This window comes from Ambystoma mexicanum, chromosome 12, assembly GCF_040938575.1.
Source record: "Ambystoma mexicanum isolate Mex_15411 chromosome 12, UKY_AmexF1_1, whole genome shotgun sequence".
Taxonomy (NCBI): Eukaryota; Metazoa; Chordata; class Amphibia; order Caudata; family Ambystomatidae; genus Ambystoma; species Ambystoma mexicanum.
Genome location: NC_090936.1, coordinates 986,011,446 through 986,035,893, shown reverse-complemented (window position 1 = coordinate 986,035,893; position 24,448 = coordinate 986,011,446).

The window sequence follows — 24,448 nt, the reverse complement described above, 5'->3', positions numbered from 1 at the left end:
TTCTTTAATAATAACAATAATATTGGTATCCCATTCATAGTACAGGTTTACCTTTTGTTAATTATGTTATTTCTGGTAATGCTCAAAAGCTTAAAAGATCATTCTAGATTTTTGAGGGGTAGAGGAGGTCATTAGCTGCCTGTTTAGGAATTGAGACCGCCTATTGAGTTCTCACCCAATATTATCTATTTTTGAATAATCATCAGGGCAGTGCCTCTCCGCATTATATGTTTAGCATATACAAATAAAAATATGAAATATTAACTTAACAGAAGATAAGATTCAAGTGGTCTTCCATAGAACAATACACATTTTCTCATAGAATACTCAGGGCTTCTCAGATCATCCAATATCATGCAATGGTTACGACGGGAATACTACAGAATATTAATGCCTCTTCCTTCCAGGTTGCCCCCCATCCTTTCTCACTAAACCAAACATAATCTGCTTACAACTCAGCGCTACTGCTCTTCCTAGGCACAGAGTTAACGTTGACTTCACCTGCACCGAAAGTTGGAGCAACAATCTACATGTGGCTAACATATGTAAATCCCCAGCCCCAGGGCTCCCAAACTTTGGCATACCCCCTGAAGTGGCTGGTTATGTACACAAAGGAAGACGTTGGCTGGCAGTGAGGTACTGGTAAGGTACGTACGTGTGAACTCACAGGTGCTTCACCATCCAGGTCCCTCTGAATGATCACTGATTGAATGTATGGGTAGGAGCCAGCCATTTCACATGCTCCACCCACGATATCACCTCAGGCACATGAGCCAGCCATACTGAGCATGGCAGGAGGAATGGACAGTCAAAGACTAGCATGGACAGATACACCACTACACCCCTGAAATATCCTCTTACACAGATTGAATATGTGAGGAAGGCTTTATTTATACATAAGTGTTACAACCCACTGGTCATCATAACTTCCAGGGCATAACTGCTTTTCCTGTGCATCATTCTTCCAGCAATTCCATTCCATCCTTCTAGCATTCTCCCTTACTACATTCTATATTCCATCCCTATAGCTCATTTTCCTATGTAAATACATAAACAATGTCAAACATAATACAGGTAGATATATAGATAGCTGCAGAATAACCATAAAAAATGAGATATTACAAATCTCCCTTCTTTACAGTAATACAAATGAAAAATCCAAAGAAATGTGTAAAGACATAAAAACATATAAATAATATTATTCTAAACATACTAACCTATTGAGTGCTACTACAGAACCCATTTGATCACACCACCTCCCTTTACAATAACCCACAAATAAAGTGATTCAAAAATATTCACACAAAAGAATGTACAACTCAAATTTGGTGTTTACCCATTACCTCAAACATTAAAACAAGTTGAATAGCTGTTGCATAAACTTAAACATATTATAAAGAACCAACAGAGCAGCTAAGGTACAATCTCAACTTACATAATCTTTTAAATACAATCGTCTTATACACGTTTATTACGGGCATTCTTACAATCTTGCATCTCTCTATTACATTCATTCTACTTCCTTCCTTACCTCAACCTGTCTTTTCCCATCAAGCTCTTGTTTTTTTACATTTACATACTCTGTTGAGATTCCAAACTCTACCATCTGATACCTTTATGGCACCATGGAACCTTTTAACTGTTTGAATGGGATCTGACCATTTAATCAAACCTCTGGCATTCACCTCTGGGAGTTTTATTCTCACCCAATCACCTATTTTGATTTGTGACTCCCTGACTGCATTCCACACATCAAATAGCTGTTTATTATACTGCTCCTTTTTCAACACTTTTCTGCTCACATCTTCACAATCAACCTTCTTGACAAATGCTCTGCCCAACCATGCTGGACACAATCTCGTATTTGGCTTCCTACCCCTTAGTATTTCAAATGGAGAAATCCCCATAGAAGAATGTGGCGTAAATGGTTTATGGTCATAATACGGAAAATATAAATCTCAAAAAAAAAAATCTCGAAAAAAAGGCAGAAAAAAAAAAGTCGAATTTATTTTTATGACGTTTTTTTATTCCCCCAACCCCCCCTTTTTTTTACCATTTTTTTTTATCCCAGACCCCAAAATAAATATATAATTAAAAAAAGAGAAATTCGACTTTTTTTCCGAGATTTTTTTTTCCACCTTTTTGTCATTCGAGATTTTTTTTTCGATATTTTGACCGACCACCGGCGTAAATCTGTGGGCAACAATGGTATCTTCCACCACTTCTTTCCAATCAGCATTGTTAACGAATGCACACCTAATGCTGTTCTTAATAACCCTGTTGAACCTCTCTACAATTTCATTTGTCTGGGGATGATAGATAGAGTTTGTCCTATGCTCAACTCCATTTTCCTTCAGAAACAAAGTAATTTCTTGTGACACCAATTGCACACCGTTGTCTGTGATAATCGTGGTTGGGTATCCCTCACGCTTAAAAATGTTATCCAAAAATGCAATCACATCTTTCGAACAAATGTTTTGCACCCGCTCAACTTCTACCCACCTTGACAACATGTCTATTAGTACCATACAGTATTTCAAATTGCCCTGACTTCTTACAGGACCCACAATATCTAAACCAACATGATCCCACGGAATAGTGGGAATCGAGGTTATAGTCATCGGCACCTGTCTAGTTACATAACCCTTAGCCGAATCTTTGCAACTACAACAATCACAGATAAGTCTTTCCACTTCCAAATCAACAGCGGACCACCAAAAATCTTGTCTAACTGTCTGCTACATTTTGTTCATCCCTTGATGTCCCTCATGAGCTAACTGTAATATCTTTTTTCTCACTCCTACAAGCGGATACAGATTTCCATTCCTTAACACCAAAGCATCGTGTAAATGTAACTCATCAAATACATGTCTCACTGCATCCGGCAATACACCCTTCCTGATCCCGCCGCCCTTCACACCACTTTTAAGTAATTCCTTCACCTTTGTGAGAGTTTCATCTAGATTCATTACATCCAACCACTCCTCCTCAGACACAATATCCTGGCATAGACTCAAAATGTGTTCCTCATCATTACTTTGCTCATCATCCACACTTTCAACCACTTTAGTTAATCTTGAAAGACTATCAGCTGATTTGTTTTTGACTCCTTGCACAAATTCAACATCAAAATTATATTCCTGTAGACTTACTACCCATTTTCTAATCCTAGATTAGATCTTGTCAAGTCCCTTAGTAGTGAGAATTTCCTTAAGAGGTTTGTGATTAGACCTCACAACAAGCTTTTCTCCCCATATAAATGACCTACATTTTTCAACAGCCCATTTCATGGCCAGCAACTCTTTTTCAATAGTAGAGTAGTTTGTCTCAGCTTGTTTTAACACCCTTGATGCAAACGCAATTGGGCACTCACTACCAAATTCCATTTGCGACAAAACAGCACCCAGACCATGATTGGTGGCATCAGTTGTAATAATACTGGTATTGTTTGGATTAAAAGCTTCAAGAGTAGGTGCAGTATTCAAATCTAATTTAATATTGTTGAATTCCTCTTCACATAGCTCATTCCACTCCAATCTCATTTTTTTTTTTACTAGCTTCCTCATTTGAAATGTCTTACTGGCTAGTTCGGAAATAAACTTTGCATAAAACTCGTTCGGGAATAAACTTTGCATAAAACTCAGCCATCCCTAAAAATGAAACAAGTTTCTCTTTGTTATCTGGACTAGGAACATTCAAAATGTTTTTAACCAATTCCTCTTTAGATCTGATTCCTTTTTCTGATATTTCATGACCCAAATAAGATATGGTAGACCTATTTAACTTACATTTATCTTTACTCAAAGTAAGCCCAGCATCTTTAAATATATTTAGGACCTTATATAATCTAACATCATGTTCCAATTGATCCTCACCATGTATCAGTACATCATCCTGAAAACACAAAATACCCTGCATTTGATGAAAAAGTTGATACATCACCCGTTGGAAAACTGATGATGCAGAAACATGCCAAAAGGCATCCTTTTGCAACGAAAAAATCCCTCACTGGTAATTAATACAGTAATATCTCTTGACATCGGATGTAACATTATTTGATGGTAAGCTGAGCTCAGATCCAACGTACTTATAATCTTAGCATCTCTAATAGTAACTAGCATTTCAGCTATATTTGGTAACGGGTGCCTATCAGGAATTACACATTTATTGACACATCTAAGGTCTATGCACAACCTCAATTTTCCATTTGGTTTGTAAACTATTACCAAAGGTGACCCCCATTCGGAAGACTCGATTCTTTCAATCACACCATCACCAACTAATCTTTCAAGTTCTTCCTTTACCGCCGACTTTACATTCAATGGAACTGGCCTCAATTGATGTACTACACGTATAGCATCGTGCTTAAATCTAATTTTTTGAGAAAAATCTTTTAACACACCTCGTTGTTCCCTAAATACCCTATGATCATCAAAAGTCTTTATTTGTGCTGCTGCTGCCTGATCCACTGCATAAACTGACACCTGCGCAGAAGGATCCAGTTTTATCTTCAATCTAGCTTGGTGAGACCAGCTCAAAAGGGGTTGCAAGCCTTTCACTGTAACATATACCTTTCCCTTTGCTGACCTGTCTTTTGGCTTCATTACTGCCCAAAACCAACCAATCAGATAAATTTGCTTTCCTCCATACGCCACTGGCTTAATGTCAATCACATTTAAGTTTAAGCTGGTTCCAAAAATGTTATCAAACATAAACTTGGGCAGTAGGGTATGTTTCGCACCACAGTCATTTACCATGTCAAGCTGCTTACTATTTAATTCTATCATAGCCATGGGCTTTTCGTTGTCAGCATCATCATCATATCATATCATATCATATTCTTGATCTCGCAATGGACAAAATCTTCCACCGCAAAAGTACATTCTTCAGAACTTTCACATAGTTCTTCAAAACTATTTATGTTTTCCTTTTTTGTTTTACAATACTTAGTGAGATGCCCTCTCCTATTACATCTTGTGCATAACTCCTTTACTGCTGGACATTTATCACTTGAAGCTAAATGAAACAGGCTATTCCACCTGTAGCATCGACGTTTGTCATGTTTTTCTCATTTCTCTTTAGTCTTCAGATATTTCTTCTTCACATTTGCCATTTCTTTCTTGATGAAACCTTTAATCTTTGTATAATGATTTCCCTCTACGGCCAATACTTCTGGAATTTGTGCCATTTTCTCATTCTTATTTTCATCATCGTTTCTCCTTTCAATTTCTTTCGCACTCTTATTGGTATGTTCCACCTCTTTTGCAACTCTAATTACCTCTTCCACAGAAGAATTTCCTTTGGCCCAAAGAGCTTCTCTTATTTTGCTGTCTTTACATTCCAGCATGAACTGATCGCAAAGTCTTTCATTAAGTGTAATCCCAAAATCACACGATGTGCCCAAACCTTGCAAAGCAGTGATATATTGCTCTACAGTTTCATTTTGTTCTTGCTTTCACTTGGCAAAATGATATCTTTCTAAGATAATACTGACAGTTTTCTCATAATGGCGATCTAATACTTTAATGCTTTTCATATTTAGTAAGACCAAACGCATCTTCTTCAGAAAGTGCTGGTAAATTCTTGAACTGTTCTTGCCCATAATTTCCTAAACAATGTATCAAAAGACACTTTTTCCTTTCATTAGAAAAATTCAATCCATGGGCAGCAAGAACATAATGATCAAATCTTTTCTTCCATCGCTTCCATGGAATATTTGGTTCCCCTTTGTATTAAAAAAATAATCAGGAGGTGGTATTCCCTTCATAATGACCGGTTATTTTCTTTTCCTTAAGTCTTTGTGTTACTATGCAGTTCTGTAATGATATTTGTAACTTCCTGCAGTTTCTTTAGTATACTTGAATATATGTTCTGTTAATATCAATAATAAAACTTAGAAATATTCTTTTGTTTTCCTGTAACATTAACAGTTCCTTTTCCCTAATTTGTGCGAGTATTATTTCCTTTATTATTTCCTTTACTTTGTTCTTGTAGAATGTCTCTTTGTTTCTTGTACGACAGTTATGTGCAATATTGTGAGGTCTGGTGGTTTTAAAATATGAATACAATTGTTCCACTCTGCATTCATATCGATTACATTCTCCAGTTAATTTGTATTGCTTTGTCATAACGCAAATGTTATTATTGTTTTGGAAGCGTTGCTATGGATATACACATAACATGAAAGCATGTTCCGTTATGTTGTTAGGTCCTTTTTATTATTGTATTTACGGCATTACTAATGGAGATAAGCATAAAATGGAGGCACGTTTCGTTATGTCGTTACGTTCTTTCCTCTAGCGTAATGTCAATAAGCACATTAAGTAGAACGTTGAAAGTCACATTGATGCGAAGTGCCGGTAAGCTAAACTGTTTTAAATAATGCACTTTGTATTGTACTGCATGACGAGTAAAATAATACTGTACAAATACTTTAGAACTCGTAACAAACATGCGTCCTGTCAAAATTCAGTTGAAACTCCAATCCCGCTGCAGTTCGTATACCCGCTGATGAAAGCTGCCTTAGTTAAACAATGGCATTAACACGGGCAATGCAGCTACGGTTGCGGTTGAGGTTGGTGTTCTCTGAGAGCGCAATCAGTAAAGCAGGGATCTCAACTTTTAACGCCTCTGCTTATTTAGTGCTGATATCACAGACACAGTATCCAACTGCTCTTGCGGCTGGCACGCATAAACTTTCGAGTCTGATGTGGCTATTGCCTTTCCTTTTCAAAACACAAGGCTGACATTAATCCAATAGGAAGTTGCAATTGCAGGGGAACGCATGACTTACTTTTTGTAAAGACATCCCGCTGTCATTCTTTTTGTTTCTTTTCGGATCTCCAATTCTTCAAAACACCCTCTCTGTTCTTGTTGTGGGTGATCCTCATCAAGTGAAACTTTTCACCAGTAACGGTTACTCAGTGGGTTACCGTTCTTTCCTAATCCCATCCTCGTCGCCACTGAAATATCCTCTTACACAGATTGAATATGTGAAGAAGGCTTTATTTATGCATAAGAGTTACAGCCCACCGGTCATCATAACTTCCAGGACATAACTGCTATTCCTGTACATCATTCTTCCAGTAATTCCATCCACCCTTCTAGCATTCTCCCTTCTTACTACATTCTATATTCCATCCCTATAGCTCATCTTCCTATGTGAATACATAAACAATGTCAAACATAATACAGGTAGATATATAATATATATAGCTGCATAATAACCATAAACAATGAGATATTACACATAAAGTTAAGGGACTTGACAAGACCTCATCTAGGATTAGAAAATGGGTAGCAAGTCTACAAGAATATAATTTTGATGTTGAATTTATGCAAGGAGTCAAAAACTCTTGAGTACTGTTGAGGAACACATTTTGAGTATATGCCAGGATATTGTGTCTGAGGGGGAGTGGTGGCAATCAATCTAGATGAAACTCTCACAAAGGTGAGGGAATTACTTAAAAGTGGTATGAATGATAGCGAGATCAGGAAAGGTGTATTGCCGGATTCAGTGAGACATATTTGACGAGTTATATTTACATGATGCTTTGGTGTTAAGGAATGGAAAACTGTATCCGCTTGTAGGAGTGAGAAAAAAGATATTACAGTGAGCTCATGAGGGACATGAAGGGATGACCAAAACGAAGCAGAGAGTTAGACAGGATTTTTGGTGGCCTGCTGTTGATTTGGAAGTGGAAAGACTTATCTGTGATTGTTGTAGTTGCGAAGACTTGGCTAAGGGTTATGTAACTAGGCAGATGCCGATGACTATAACCTCGATTCCGGGGATCATGTTGGTTTAGATAATGTGGGTCCTGTAAGAAGTCAGGGCAATTTGAAATACTGTATGGTACTAATAGACATGTTGTCCAGGTGGGTAGAAGTTGAGCGGGTGCAAAACATTTGTTCGAAAGATGTGATTGCATAACATTTTTAAGCTTGAGGGATACCCAACCATGATTATCATGGACAGTGGTGTGCAATTGGTGCCACAAGAAATGAGTTTGTTTCTGAAGAAAAATGGAGTTGAGCATAGGACAAGCTCTATCTATCATTCCCAGACATATGGAATTGTAGAGAGGTTCAACAAGGTTATTAAGAACAACATTAGGGGTGCATTGGTTAACAATGCTGATTGGGAAGAAGCAGTGGAAGACACTATTGTTGCCCATAGATTTACGCCACATTCTACTACGGGGATTTCTGTAACGCTCACCTGATTCCCGTAGAGGCGCCGGTCTTGACTGGGCGTATACCGTATCTTCAAAGGTGATGTGTAACACACGGCTGGCTCTTTGGGCTGGACCTCTGTGCACTGTATGTCTGACTTGAAGGGTAAGATGTCTGCAGATAGAAAATATGGGATTAAGGAACTGGGTTATTGAATGTCTCTCTCTTCTTCCCTTTCTCTTCTCCTGTAGAACCCCAAAGGTTAACGCTCTCACCTTAGGTAAGTGAACGCCGTGCTCTCCATCTGCCTCGGGGCAGGGTGCTGTAACCAGTTTCTTCACTGGATAAGGGGAGCAGGCCTCTTGACTTCAGAGGACTGCTGTCCGTCGTTTACTGCACGAACGGTACGTTTCGAGTAATTCTAATGTCTTTAAAGTCTTTAGTAATGATGTTTCTTGTTTTGCAGGGTTCTGGCGATGGCGGATGACGGGCTGAAGTGAGTTGAAGATGGAGCCCGTGTGATGAATAGAAGCGCCTGGAAGCACGTAAGTAAGCGCTTGTTGCCTGCTTCACGATGCGCTCTAACTGTCTTTTTATTTTGCAGGTACAAGTTCGGAGCGGCTGCAGGGTGCCGGAATACCCACTAGGTTAGATGTGGAAAGGAGTAATGGCACGTGAGTATTAAAGTTCCCCAATGTCTTTAAATGCACCTTGTTTTGTCTTTCAGATGCGGGATGCAGCGCCGAAGGCCTCCGGAGCGTGCGAAGAGTTGGTAAGCTTTTGTCTTTCAGATGCCGGAATGCAGTGTGAAGACCTCCGGAGCGCACGAAGAGTAGGTAAGCCTTTGTCTTTCAGATGCCGGAATGCAGCGCGAGGCGTTGGTGACAGCCGATGGACCAGGTAAGTGAAGAGCTGTCACTGAAGACCGTAATGCTAACCTGTTCTTTCTTGTCTTTATAGGTGTTGCTGAAGACTGGATTCAGGATGGTAAGCCTTTTTCCTAAGGCCCAGGATCAGATGCAGAAGACACGATGAGCGTTCTGCTGCAGAGGATGCAGAATAACGCAAAGCAAGATTCATCCATCGGGTGTGGTTTAAATAGCCTCCTGTAGTGCTTAGGTGTCTCCTTCCACAGCCACGCCTAGGTAAGAAAAGAGTTCCTGCTTTCCAGAAGAGTTCCAGTGTTCTGAATCTAGGGAGTGGCTCCTGCCCCACCCAACAGGAAAAGTAGTTCCAAACAGAAGAGGATCAGAGGCTCAACTGGCAGGCAAGTAAGCAGCATGGTCTGCTGCAGGTAAGTCCACCCAAGCATTATGAGCCCGGCGCTTCCAGCGCTGGGACTGGGCATATTTATGAGCCTGGTGCCACTGGCGCCAGGACTGGGTCCAAAAGGTCCCATTTGGGATTGGTTGGCACTCGGAACCTGGGTTATGGATCTGCTTCCAAGGGAGTTGGGAAAACCCTGACCTTTTGGAAGCAGAGATCATGACAGTACCCCCCCTCAAGGCCCCTCCCAAACCGGGCTTCTCCGGGGGTTTTGGATTGTCAGGAAATGTTCGGTGAAATCTTTTGATCAGGCGAGGAGCGTGGACATATTCAGCAGGTTCCCAGGATCTCTCTTGGGGGCCGTAGCCTTTCCAGTCAATTAGGTAAAATAGTTTAGATTTGGAGATCTTGGAGTCCAGAATGCTTTTGACTTCAAACTCGAGTTCTCCATCAACTAGGATAGGTTTTGGAGATTTAGTTAGTCGGGTTTGAGGTTGCACGGGTTTTAATAGAGAGACGTGGAAGACCGGATGCATCTTCATGTGCGGGGGCAAGTCCAACTTGACCGCTACTGGGTTTACTATGGTAGTGATGGAATAGGGACCAAGGTATCTTGGGTTGAATGTGCGTGGCCCTTTTAGAGGTAGATATTTGGTGGATAACCAGACTTGATCCCCTACTTGATATTGAGGGGCTTCCTTCCGATGTTGATCTGCTCCTTTCTTGTATTGTTCTTTAGCCCTTTGAAGGTGAGAAACAGCTTCCTTAAAGGCTTGGGTGATTGTAGAATGCAGGTAGTCTACTGCTGGTGTTTCAAGATCTTGGAGGGGATCCAACTCCGAGGTTCGAGGGTGACTGCCGTACAAAAGAAAAAACGGGGTTTTCCCAGTTCCCGAATGGACAGAGTTATTGTAGGCATATTCGGCTATCCAAAGGATGTCTTTCCAAGTTTTTTCAGTTTGTTGCAGCATGCAGCGTAAATACTGTTCCAGAGTTTGATTGGTCCTCTCGGTTTGTCCGTCGGTCTGAGGGTGGTGACCGGTCGATAGTCTCACATCAATTTGAGCCGACCGACAGCAACTTCGCCAAAAATGAGAAATAAATTGACTACCTCGATCCGAAATTAGAACCGAAGGAAAACCGTGCAGTCGGACGATGTTTTCGAGAAATTCTCGGGCCAGAGTTGCTGCTGTTGGCAAGCCTTTGAGCGGAATGAAATGCGCCATCTTGGAGAATAAGTCCACGATTTCTAGAATCGTATTGTATCTGGAGCAGGGAGGTAGATCGGTGATGAAGTCCATAGAAAGCGTATGCCATGGGCGAGGTGGGATGTCAATAGGGCGTAAGAGGCCTGCTGGTCTTTCCTTTTGACTCTTGTTTTGGGCGCATACTCCACAGGACATTATAAAGTCTCTGATATCTTTTTTCCAAGACGGCCACCAGAAGTAGCGCTTGATCTTTTCTGAGGTCTTGGCCATACCGGGATGTCCTTCCATTAAAGAATCGTGATAACAAGAGATTACTTTTTTCTGTAAATCTGCGCTGGGTAGGTATAATCGTTCTTGGAAATACAATAAGTTGTCCTTTACTGCAAAGTCCTTTCCCTGCAGATGCCAATTCTGTATGTCTGCTGGAGTTACAAGTTGCCTGGCTTTATCCTTAACTTCCTCTATGGATTCTGTGGCAATTACACCCAGAATTCTTTGTTCGGGAATGATTGGTACAGGTTTAGGGTTGATCAAGTGTTCTTCCACTCCCATCCGAGAAAGGGCATCAGCTTTACCGTTCTTTGTACCAGGTCGATAGGTAATTATGAAGTCAAACTCGGCAAAGAATAGTGCCCAACGGAGTTGTCTAGAGGATTGGGCTTTTGCGGTTTTCAAATATTGCAGGTTTCGGTGATCCGCAATCACAGTAACGGTGTGTCGGGCCCCCAGCAGATAATGCCGCCAAGCCTTAAAGGCAGACTTGATAGCCAGAAGTTCCTTGTCAGTAATCGTGTAATTGATTTCAGGAGGCGAGAATTTGCGGGACCAAAATGCCACAGGATGCAACTGATTGGTTACCGGGTCCTTTTGTGATAGAACTGCCCCCATGGCAAGGCTTGAAGCATCAGTTTCCACGATGTAGGGGAGTTCGGGGCGAGGGTGTTTTAAGATTGGTGCAGAGATAAATTTAGTCTTCAAATCCTGGAAAGCTTGTTCCGCCTCGGTAGACCATTCAAAACGTTTGTTTTTCTTTAACAAGGCAGTGATGGGCTGGACTATTCGAGAGAATTCGGGGATAAACCTGCGGTAAAAGTTAGCGAAGCCTAACATGCTTTGCACACCTTTTACGGAGGATGGTGATGGCCATTTGAGAACTGCATCGACCTTCTTTGAATCCATACGCACTCCGCCAGGTGATAATATGATTCCCAAGAATTCAACTTCAGTCACGTTGAAAACACATTTTTCCAACTTAGCGAAAAGTTTGTGTTGACGCAATCTTTCGAGGACCATTTTCACGTGTTTCCGATGTTCAGATTCCGATGAAGAATAAACGAGGATGTCGTCAATGTAAACAACAACACACACATCTATGAGCTCTCTGATGACATCGTTCATAAAATATTGAAAGGCGGTCGGGGCATTGCAAAGTCCGAAGGGCATGACCTGATATTCAAATAGCCCATACTTGGTGCGGAAGGCCGTCTTCCATTCATCGCCCTCTTTTACTCGTACCAAGTGGTAAGCTCCTCTAAGATCCAGCTTTGTATATATGCATGCTTTTCTGACTTGGTCCAGGAGTTCAGGGATCAAAGGTAACGGATATCTATTCTTAACGGTTCAGGGAGCGATAATCTATACAAGTTCTAAGGTCTCCTTCCTTTTTTGGAACGAAGAACAAAGCTGAAGAAGCAGGGGACTTGGAAGGACGAATAAACCCATTTGCCAGGTATTGATCCAGGTATTGTCGAAGGTGAAGGTTCTCAGGCTCGGTGAGGGCATAAATTCTACTACAAGGAGGAGTAGATCCAGGTATCAGGTCAATCTGCAGTCATAAGACCTATGAGGAGGTAGAGAGTTAGCCTGATCCTTCCGGAAAACATCTTGGTATTCCAGGTATTCGGGAGGTAACTGGGGAGTCTCTGAAGAAATTGCTGCCAGTGCAACACCAGGTGGAGGGTGACAAGTAGAGACACATTCTGGAAACTGGACCGTTCTTGCTCGCCAATCGATTAGAGGATTGTGTTTCTCTAACCAAGGTATTCCTAGAATAATCTGAAACTGAGGTGCCTTGATCACATCAAACACGATCTTCTCATGGTGTCCATCTTGACTTACTAGCGTCACCTCTTGAGTGGTATGCGTTACTGGCCTGGAGGCTATCTCCGTACCATCCGCCGTAGTAATGACGTCCTTTACAGCCTTGGGACAAAGAGTTAGATTCATCCTCAAAACCATTTCATGATCCACATAATTGCCGATGGCACCGCTGTCGACGTAAGCTTCAATTGCATGTAATCGATCCGGATTATCAGGGCTAATGAGGACCATAGGTATCACGAAATGCGAGGTCACGGAACTGGTTTTCACGCTCGGCAAGAGGACCTCTATTCTTGTCGGGCGAGGTCGTTTCCCTGCTCAGAGTTAGTAACTTTGGTAACTGCAGCTCCTACTGCCTTCTTGGCAGGTTTCACCGGACAGTCTCGAAGAAAGTGCCCTGAGTTTCCGCAATAGAGGCATAATTGCAACTGTTTTCTCCTTTCCCGCTCCTTTTGTGTTAGAGGACCTTTCAGACCCCCTATTTGCATGGGTTCCCCGGAGTCTACTCCTTTGGAAGGAGTTGGCGGTTTGGAAAATACTCGAGCATCAAACTTGGAACGATCGGCCTTCCTGTTCTGCAGTCTGTGATCTATTTGAACGACTAAGTCTATATAGTCCGAACAATCTTGTGGGGGATTCACTACTTGGGCTAACACATCTTTGAGCTCTCCACGAAGACCTCTATAAAACAGCGTAATCCTTTTGTCCTCAGGCCATTGAGTTTCCACTATTAGTCTGTTGAAAGACGCAATATAAGCCAAAAGGTCTTGATTACCTTGTCGCAACGAAAGAAGCTCATTGTCCAAGGCCTGCCCCTGTGAATGTCTTGCGAACAGTTTTTCCATACTGAGCTGAAAAGCTTGAAAATCATGGAGGACCGGATCATCTTGATTTACTAGAGGGATCGACCAGTCTGCCGCATTGCCACTAAGGTACGAAAGCACGAAAGCTACTTTAGCTTGATCAGTTGGAAAGGCTGCTGGCCGGCATAAGAAATGCAACCGGCACTGATTGATAAATACTGCAAACCTCTTTGGGTCACCAGAAAATCGTTCGGGCGGAGCCAGAGGTACATTCCCAGGTAGGTTGATCTGCACTGGATTCATAGAGGATGTAGAAGGAAGATTTCCCCCAGATGCGGGTAACGGGGTCTGTCCGGCTTGTGACAATAGCAATTGTCTAGCGAGATCATCTGTTCGCTCCTTGGAAATAATCAGTTCCCTTCTTAGAGCGTTCGTTTCCTGACGGGCTGCATGCACTTCTGCCCTTAGTTCCCCAAGTAACTGGGCTAGCTGGTCGGTCTCCGAGGTTTCCATAGCGCCTGGACGGGAGTTTTGTGGTAGGCTTTGCGTTCTGTAACGCTCACCTGATTCCCGTAGAGGCGCCGGTCTTGACTGGGCGTATACCGTATCTTCAAAGGTGATGTGTAACACACGGCTGGCTCTTTGGGCTGGACCTCTGTGCACTGTATGTCTGACTTGAAGGGTAAGATGTCTGCAGATAGAAAATATGGGATTAAGGAACTGGGTTATTGAATGTCTCTCTCTTCTTCCCTTTCTCTTCTCCTGTAGAACCCCAAAGGTTAACGCTCTCACCTTATGTAAGTGAACGCCGTGCTCTCCATCTGCCTCGGGGCAGGGTGCTGTAACCAGTTTCTTCACTGGATAAGGGGAGCAGGCCTCTTGACTTCAGAGGACTGCTGTCCGTCGTTTACTGCACGAACGGTAAGTTTCGAGTAATTCTAATGTCTTTAAAGTCTTTAGTAATGATGTTTCTTGTTTTGCAGGGTTCTGGCGATGGCGGATGACGGGCTGAAGTGAGTTGAAGATGGAGCCCGTGTGATGAATAGAAGCGCCTGGAAGCACGTAAGTAAGCGCTTGTTGCCTGCTTCACGATGCGCTCTAACTGTCTTTTTATTTTGCAGGTACAAGTTCGGAGCGGCTGCAGGGTGCCGGAATACCCACTGGGTTAGATGTGGAAAGGAGTAATGGCACGTGAGTATTAAAGTTCCCCAATGTCTTTAAACGCACCTTGTTTTGTCTTTCATATGCGGGATGCAGCGCCGAAGGCCTCCGGAGCGTGCGAAGAGTTGGTAAGCTTTTGTCTTTCAGATGCCGGAATGCAGTGTGAAGACCTCGGGAGCGCACGAAGAGTAGGTAAGTCTTTGTCTTTCAGATGCCGGAATGCAGCGCGAGGCGTTGGTGACAGCCGATGGACCAGGTAAGTGAAGAGCTGTCACTGAAGACCGTAATGCTAACCTGTTCTTTCTTGTCTTTATAGGTGTTGCTGAAGACTGGATTCAGGATGGTAAGCCTTTTTCCTAAGGCCCATGATCAGATGCAGAAGACACGATGAGCGTTCTGCTGCAGAGGATGCAGAATAACGCAAAGCAAGATTCATCCATCGGGTGTGGTTTAAATAGCCTCCTGTAGTGCTTAGGTGTCTCCTTCCACAGCCACGCCTAGGTAAGAAAAGAGTTCCTGCTTTCCAGAAGAGTTCCAGTGTTCTGAATCTAGGGAGTGGCTCCTGCCCCACCCAACAGGAAAAGTAGTTCCAAACAGAAGAGGATCAGAGGCTCAACTGGCAGGCAAGTAAGCAGCATGGTCTGCTGCAGGTAAGTCCACCCAAGCATTATGAGCCCGGCGCTTCCAGCGCTGGGACTGGGCATATTTATGAGCCTGGTGCCACTGGCGCCAGGACTGGGTCCAAAAGGTCCCAATTGGGACTGGTTGGCACTCGGAACCTGGGTTATGGATCTGCTTCCAAGGGAGTTGGGAAAACCCTGACCTTTTGGAAGTAGAGATCATGACAATTTCTGCATTTGAAATACTAAGGGGTAGGAAGCCAAATACGAGATTGTGTCCAGCATGGTTGGGCAGAGCGTGTGTCAAGAAGGTTGATTGTGAAGAGGTGAGCAGAAAAGTGTTGAAAAAGCAGCAATATAATAAACAGCTATTTGATGTGAGGAATGAGGTCAGGGAGTCACAAATCAAAATAGGTGATTGGGTGAGAATAAAACTCCCAGGTAAATGCCAGAGGTTTCATTAAATGGTAAGATCCCATTCAAACGGTTAAAAGGTTCAATAGTGCCATAAAGGTATCAGATGGTAGAGTTTAGAATCTCAACAGAGTATGTAAATGTAAAAAAACAAGAGCTTGATGGGAAAAGACAGGTTGATGTCAGGAAGGAAGTGGAACGTAATATAGAGATGCTCTATTGTAAGAATACCCGTAATAAACGTGTATCTACAAGACCATTGTATTTGAAAGATTATGTAAATTCAGATTGTATCTTATCTGCTCTGTTGGTTCTTTATAATATGTTTAAGTTTATGCAACAGCTATTTAACTTGTTTTAATGTTTGAGGTAATGGGTAAACACCAAATTTGAGTTGTACATTTTTTGTGTGACTATTTTAGAATCACTTTATTTGTGGGTTACTGTAAAGGGAGGTGATGTGATCTAATGGGCTCTGTAGTAGTACTCAATAGGTTAATATGTTTAGCATAATATTATTTATATGCTGTTATGTCTTTATACATTGCTTTGGGTTTTCCATTTGTATTACTGTAAAGAAGGGAGGTGTGTAATATCTCATTGCTATGGTTATTATGCAGCTTTCTATATTATAAATCTACCTGTATTATGTTTGACATTGTTTATGTATTCACATAGAAATATGATCTATAGGGATGGAATATAGAATATAGTAGGAAGGGAGAATGCTAGAAGGATGGAATGGAATTGCTGGAAGAATGATGCACAGGAAAAGCAGTTATGTCCTGGAAGTTATGATGACCGGTGGGCTGTAACTCTTATACATAAATAAAGCCTTTTTCACATATTCAATCTGTGGAAGAGGATATTTCAGCATGGCAGGAGGAATGGACAGTCAAAGACTAGCACAGACAGATACACCACTACACCCCCTCATCAAAGCCCATTTTTGTGTAGAGTCTCTTGAGTGTACTATAAGATCTGTGGAATGTAATCAGGTGATGTTTTTTGAAGTTTGCCCAGGAAAGCTGTTGTGCAATAGAGAAAAAGACTAATCCCATTAAACAGAGACTTCATCCGCAGAATAATCTGGACTTATTGGTCAAGTCTCTCACTGTTGTCCAAACAGCTGAATATCACTGTCAAATTGGGTATTGTACCACAATCCAGCCTCCTTATAAAAATCATCTCATACTTTTATTATCAAATAATTTTGCCATTCAGACAGTGATATGATTGAGTTCTTAACACCAAGACAGACTAATTTCACATATTTAAAATTATTAAATTAATCAACCTCACACCATAACTCACCAAAATTCCCTCCCTGGAATGTATATGACCATCGTCATTTATCAGACCCTCACCTCCAAATCCCACCCATCAAGAGAGTAGTGACAGCATATCATAAAACAGATCCCCAAATAATTAAGCAAATACAAGGGGTAGATCTCCGAAAAGTGAGAAATATAGCGGAAACAAGAAATGTCACACCAGCTATGGCACAGTGTCTCTTGATCCGTGAGCCAAATTTAATTGAAATACCTAACATAAAAATATGACCTCTAGGCTCATACAGAAATGATAGAACATGAATGAAAGGTTTCAGATGTTTTGGAGTGCATCTCTTAAAACAAAGCTCTTCATAGCAGAACTTGCTGTTACCAGTAACATATACATAATTTGTGAAAGAAGCCTTGCTTTAACAACCAGAATGATCAATTTTTCAAAATTGATTCTGGGATTCTGTACTGAAGACTCTAACCCATCAAGGGAGGATGTATGAGCCTTCATTCAGCACAGCGACTTTGCACAGCCGTATGCCCCCAACTTGATCCACCCACTGACGCAACCACCACTTAAGCAACCCTGACTCTCCTTACAATATAGAGCCAGAATGCCTATAACATTCCATACCATCTTGCAGTCCAGCCAGCTAGACATATCAGAGCATACATAGAATGAATCAGGTTCATTTTTACCCCCTGTAAAGGAGGAATTGTTTTTAGCAAAAGCTACCAAATGATTTTACTGTACATGAAACAATACTCTGTTAAAAAGGAAACTAAACTTTGGCAGCACATGCCTTGTGAATACTGTAATTCTGACTCTGGTTGTTAAAGGCAAGCGTGTCTTGCAGCATAATAAGTGTTTTGAACCGTATCATATACGGTGTACTATTTTATAACAAATTCCTGCAGCCAAATCAAAAGTACATGCCAACACATATTAATTCATCAACTTTGTCAAAAGATGATTCGCTATTTTAAAGTGCATCCAATGCATATTACAGTTTATCCATCAGTCCTGCAGACAGCAGCTCCATACGAGATGATCTCTCCAGAGAGGCCGATGTGGTTGTACCCTTCTGGTCCTATAATTCTTGAAAGCTACCCCAAGTTATGATGAACATCCCTTCCTTGTTCAGTTTCTTCAGAGTAATATGTTTCATTGTTGCAGCCTACTCATTTCAATTATCCAATCCTCAGACCGCAGGTATTTACTAATCCACTTACTCAGACAATCTATGGCTTGCAATCTTCTTTTGATATTGCAATAGTATTTTATGTGCACAGCAAATAGAGAAATTAGTCTTAAGTCTGTAGGTAGAACACAACAGTGAGTCTCTTTTCTGTTTCAAAATATGTTTCATTCAGCATTCCTTCACAGCTGGGTGAAATTCCTTCTTCTATATATTAATACTCGAAATGAAAAACTTTGGGGGCATGGCTCAATCTCAAGCATAAATAAATTATACCTTCTCAGAGAAAACAATGAATGTATCAAGCCCTACTCATTTCACCTTGGTCAATTTCCCTCTCCAAGAACACACAATATTCTCGGCTCAACCTGTATTCATCTTATCTTGGAAACTTCGCTCTCTATGACTTAGATCCTCCTACCTTCCATGGAGGGTCTTGTACATTATATTTGAGGGATCCTCTCTGATCCTCATATGCCTATTTAATATACAGCCACTTCTGAACCAGATACTCACAATTGACTTTTGCTATGACACATTTTTTACTGTATAATCCAACAGACGGTTGCCTTTTTTCACCTCTGTCCCAATTATGTTAGTTCAGCCTAACCAGATAGAATTCTACTCTTTCTTCACTTTGTATTTCTCCCATTCTAGCTTTTTGTTCAGTGTCAGATCCAATCTATTATTCAAACATTATTTTTCTTAGTGTTTGAGTTTCCTTTCAATTTTCTTATATCTATCTCTTTTTCCATTTGGGCACAACAGATATCACACTTCCTCTTAAGTTCCCTCTCAGTGCATTCAATGACTATTCAAATCTAGTTTAGTAGGCGTCCCTCAAAGGACCCCCACTAAACTGTAAGACTGTCTTAATGTGTTTTTTGCCTCAAACAGACAGTTATTTATTTCATCGAGAAACTGTTTGTCGTTTTGTTCTGGGGAGTAAGAGAGTTCTTTGCTTGGATCAATGGCTGTGTGTTCAGAAAAATGCACAAGAGTAGGGGAAGCTAATGTTGTGTTTTTCACAATCTGATTAGATGTTAAAAATAAATAAATGCTTGTGTATAATTTATGAACATTTACATAAAACATGCAATCCCTAGATGTGGTACTAGTCTCCATTCATCTGTTGTATAATGCTCCATTTGCAATTTGTTTAGGTTTCTTCTATCCATTTGTTTGAGGACACTCAAACCTTGTTCATTTAAGGAGAAGTAATAATGATAGTGCCATTCAGGATATAATTATCTCTGCATTGGCCAGGGGGTTTCTTGTAAGAGAGCACAATCTTTTGTTTCTCTTCAAGGAGGACAGTACTTCTTTATTTTCTCTACATTCCAAGGACACCATTTTAGATTGAGGTTTGTGACCAACTCCACCAACTTCAACTTCAATACCAGAAGCTACTTTAACCCTTTCTTGCAATATGAGCAACTCCCGGAGTTCCTCTTTCTCTTCTCATACAACCTCATTATAAGTGTTTCTCTCATTACCCTATTACATTTTCTGTTTACCAAAAATTCCCAACCAGATTATAATTCACAAGATATTGCTTCTTAGAAGGCAATAAGCATGTAAGCCCTTAGTCTGCAATGTAGTAAAACAAAAATGAAAACTACTGGGTGTAAGAGGAAGACCTCCAGCATGCCACGGTACTGTGTGCTAAGATGCAGATATCTATGAGGTGGATGTTCATCTCAGCATCTCACTTAACCACGCTTTGCTTCATTGTGTAGCCATCTCTGAGTTAAAACAACACCAAACATTACCATTGACACTTGGGACAACATATGTAAAAGTCCAGCCCATGGTAGATCGACATGTAATTGCAAGGTTCTGACAACAGCTATTAACCTTCAAGAATATCAAAGAACCTTAGTTTAGGAGAAGCTATATACTAACTAACAAACACACCAAGGTAACCACCAATATGGACTCCCTACACAAAATAATAACAATGAATCCAAGAATGATTAAATGGCTAACGGGGTCACCCAATAGTGAACTAAAAGAACAACAATGAAAGGATATCTCCAGGCAGGGTAATGTAGGTAGATGTCATAGGGTTTTCCATCACTGTTGTTTTTCTTTTGCTAACAAGTTGAAATAAAATTCACCAACACCTGTTCAAAGAAAACCCCACATTCGTATTGTGATTCCTACAAAGGTTCTACTAAAGAACTGTAGTGTGAGCAACCAAGACAATGAAGGTCATCCATCCGTCTGCAACACCTATACATAGTGGTTCATGATGGTGCGATATCTCACCTCAGATAGCTGTTTACAGCCTGTGTTCAGATGTTCAAATCCAGATGGGGCAACTCAGTCCTTTAGCCCAGATGGGGCAACTGAGTCCTTTAGCCTTGCATGGTCGACGGTAAACTTTGTACCATTGCATTGGGTAATAATAACATCTACAACCTTTAGAAGTATTTAGAATCTATCATGGAGCACTACATAAATCAAGATGTTATTATTATTATTTCAGCCTATTCTAATTCCAGTTACGGGCGGGTATCTAGTCTACCTCTCTCAGAACTAGGACTTCCGTTCCGATTAAAGCAAGCTTCCAGCAACACACTTTTGATGCTTATGTGACATTCATGGCTATAGAGCCAGATCAATAAAACTGTGCCCCAGTGTCTTAAGGGCAGCTGTGAGTGCAGCAGCTACCACCCCATCCATATACCATGCTTTCTCTTCCAAACATGAACGTGAAATCAGTGTAAATGCAAATTGATATGGAACCAATTCATTTGTGGTATTTAAAAGCCAGGCAACCTAATGAGCACAACACACAGTGCTGTCACAAGGAAGACACAACTTGCAAACTGTATATTAAGTGTAGATGGAAATAAAATAAAGGGACATAATATCCGACAAAAAAATGTCATGTTATAATAAAATGGATAATTATTTATTATTAATTTATTTGCATAAAGTTCTAAAAGAACCTTTACAAAATATTATCTTAGAAGTTAAAACAACTCATTACATTTCATCACACACCTATGATATACTATGAGTATAAACAGTTTAACATATAAAAACTAAAATTTCATTTACAGCTGCAATTGCTTCCTTAGGTTTCCAGAAATGTTTTGAGCTTTACACACAGGCATAATATTCCTCAGATTCCATACTTAAGTTAGGCGAGTTATAATACTAGTACTGGGTAACTTTCCAAGATGAGCACAAGAAACTCTAACTCTTTACAGAAAACAGTGGGTCGGGGTTCTGATTTTTAGGTCTAACCTTAATACCCTGAGGCAGCTTATCATATAAAACTATCATTAAAACAATAAATACTAGAGGCCACCAGGGGGCGCGGGCAGGATGGACGCCTGAACGTCGAGCTCCGCACCCAGCCCCGGGTGAATCACGATTTATCGGCGAAACGAGGGTCCCATATACTACGCGACCCCCCCCAAAAGACGTGGAAGCCTGTGGCCCCCACCTGGGTCCAACTTTGGTTCCGATCCGACGCTCCTGTGCGGAGTTACACGGACCAAGGCGATATCGGCTGCCCCTCCCCCACGACCTGGCGCGGAGTGGCGCAGGAGACAGCACGAGCCGCGCCGCCCACGAATAGGCCCGAGAGGGTGAGCCCGCGGCGCTTCCTCCCCTGGGCATCCTCCGACTTGAAGAAAACCGTCCACCCACACAGGGAACGCACGCCCGGCGCCTCTGGTGCCCGAGGCCCGGCCTGACCCGGAGAAAGGCGGCGTCCGTCGTAAACTGGCCGACACGAACCCCTCATGAACTGGAGAGAGAACTTGCTGAAATATCAGTTTGTTCCCAAAGAAAGGACCATGGCCGCCGGTAGCCCCACCGTCCCACCCCCGGATCTGGGGGCTATCCAGAACAACATCCAAACGATTCTGGAGGAGATACGAGGTATGAGGACAGACATGGGGGCCAAACTGGCCGACCTCACCACCAAGGTCGCCACCCTAGAAGACCGCGTGGAGGGCGTCGAGAATAACCAACTTTCGGCGACACTCCTCGAAACCCAAATGGACATGAGACTCCGAGACATGGAAAGGCGCGAGGAAGAGCTTCGGTTCAAGGTTGACGACATGGAAAATAGGGAGAGGAGGAACAACCTTCGAATCTTTGGCCTGATGGAATCTGAGGGCGAATCCGTACAAGGACTTGAAGGCAAAGTGCACGATATCGTGAGGATCGCCCTGGGAACGGAAGACGTGGGGGCGACCAACTTCGACAGGGTGCACCGAGCGGGGGGGGGAGGCAGAGGCCCACGCTCGGTTCTGGTTCGGCTGCACTACTACAGGGACAAGATCAGAATCCTGGAAAAGGCGAGACATCTTGGCACCATACAGTACGGTGATTCAAAGGTATCCATCTTCCAAGACCTCTCGGCCCTAACCCTGTCAATGAGGAGGAAATGCGGCACACTCACAAGATGGTTGCAGGGAAAAGGAGTCCGATATCGGTGGGGTCACCCCTTCTATTTGGAGTTTGAGTGGCTAGGTGAGAAACACCACCTGGTGTCGGAGGAGGACATACGAAGAGCCACGGACGATCTGGTGAACGACCAGGCGGGCCATTCGGGCGCCCAGGAGGGAGGACCACGGGACCCCCCTAGGGGTCCCGACGGCCCAGGAAATCACAGTGGGAAATCTAAGGTCAAGGGGGCCCGAAAGTTTCGGAAAACCAGACACCCGTCGATGAACCCGGAAAATCACACTGACTCATGAAAATGACGTTCGATTGGAAGGAGAGAAAATCATGAGGTGAGAGACGATTCAGGGTACGGACGCAGGAGGCCCCGGGCCCACGAACTGCCTTGAACGGACACCGCGGCGGTGTTGCGTTTGGCCCACCGGACCTTGGGTCGGCAGACCATTATGTTAAAAAGTTAACTGTTTATTTGTGTTGCCCCGCGTTTGGGTTTCTGGTTGTGGGTTGAGGGCCCGGGCGGGGTCTCTGGTTTTTGTCTCGGTTAAGTGCACCGAAGGCCTGCAGGGGCCGACCTGAATCGGACTTGCGATCTGGGACTCTCCAGACACACGAAAACCCCGGGGCTGGGGTTGGAGTCCTTGGTGGTTCGTTGACCGGCCCCAACACATGTTGGGGAGAGTGGACGGACGCCTCAAGGTACAAGGGTGGGGAGGGGGGAGGGAAGACACGGGGAGGGGGGTCAGTTGCAAGGGGGGAGGGGATGGGGGGGATAACGGGGTAGTTTGGGGGACTCAGGGGGAAATTCAGTTCAGACCGCAAGAATACGCTTGGCAAGGGGCACTAAAATTCAATCACCACGAGGGGTTCAGAATACGCACACGGTATGATGACAACGATTGAAGGGAAGGTGGGCACGTTAAATGTCAAGGGTCTAAACTCTCAAAATAAAAGATCCCTCACGGGCAACATGTTCCGAAAACAACACCTGACGGTCCTATTTCTACAGGAAACACATTATAAGCGCGGGAGGGAATCCAGAATCAAGGGGAAAGACATCGGTAGCAACTATTGGGCTTCACACCCGACCTCGAAGAAGGAGGGGGTGGGCATTCTCCTGGGAAGGGCTCTCCAACTAACGGGGGTGGAAACCAAGAGGGGGTTTGGGGGTCGATTTCTGGGTGTCAAGGGGCTTTGCGAGGGGCAGCGAGTTACTCTCGCCACCGTATACGCGCCCAACACGGGCCAGGTGGAGTTCCTCACACGGATCTTTGGTGTCATGGATGAATGGGCCGAGGGGGCCATGATTCTCGGGGGTGATTTTAATCTCATAGCCGACCCCCAACTGGACTGGTGGTCCGCCAGAGGTGGGGTACCCAAGGGGATCACGAGGGATAACCTGGCCTTGCAGAACCTCTTGAAGGATCACTACTGGGTAGATGTTTGGCGCAAGGCGTACCCGGCCCAGGGTGGTTACACATTCTTTTCTCCCCCGCACTGCACCTACACCAGAATCGACCTTCTGTTGGCCTCAGAGGAGGGAGATGGGGCGATGACCCAACCAAAAGTCGAGACCATAACGTGGTCGGACCATGAACTACTTATAGCTAACTGGTCCCTGCCCATCGCCCCGAGATCGGCTCGATGGCGGTGCAACGACACGCTCCTTAGGGATCCAGTATTCCGTGAGTTCATGAAGCAGGAAATGCTGGCCTACTTCGAGACAAATGACACGGGGGAGACGGACATGTCCATGGTATGGGAAGCGGGGAAGGCCACCTTCAGAGGCCTCCT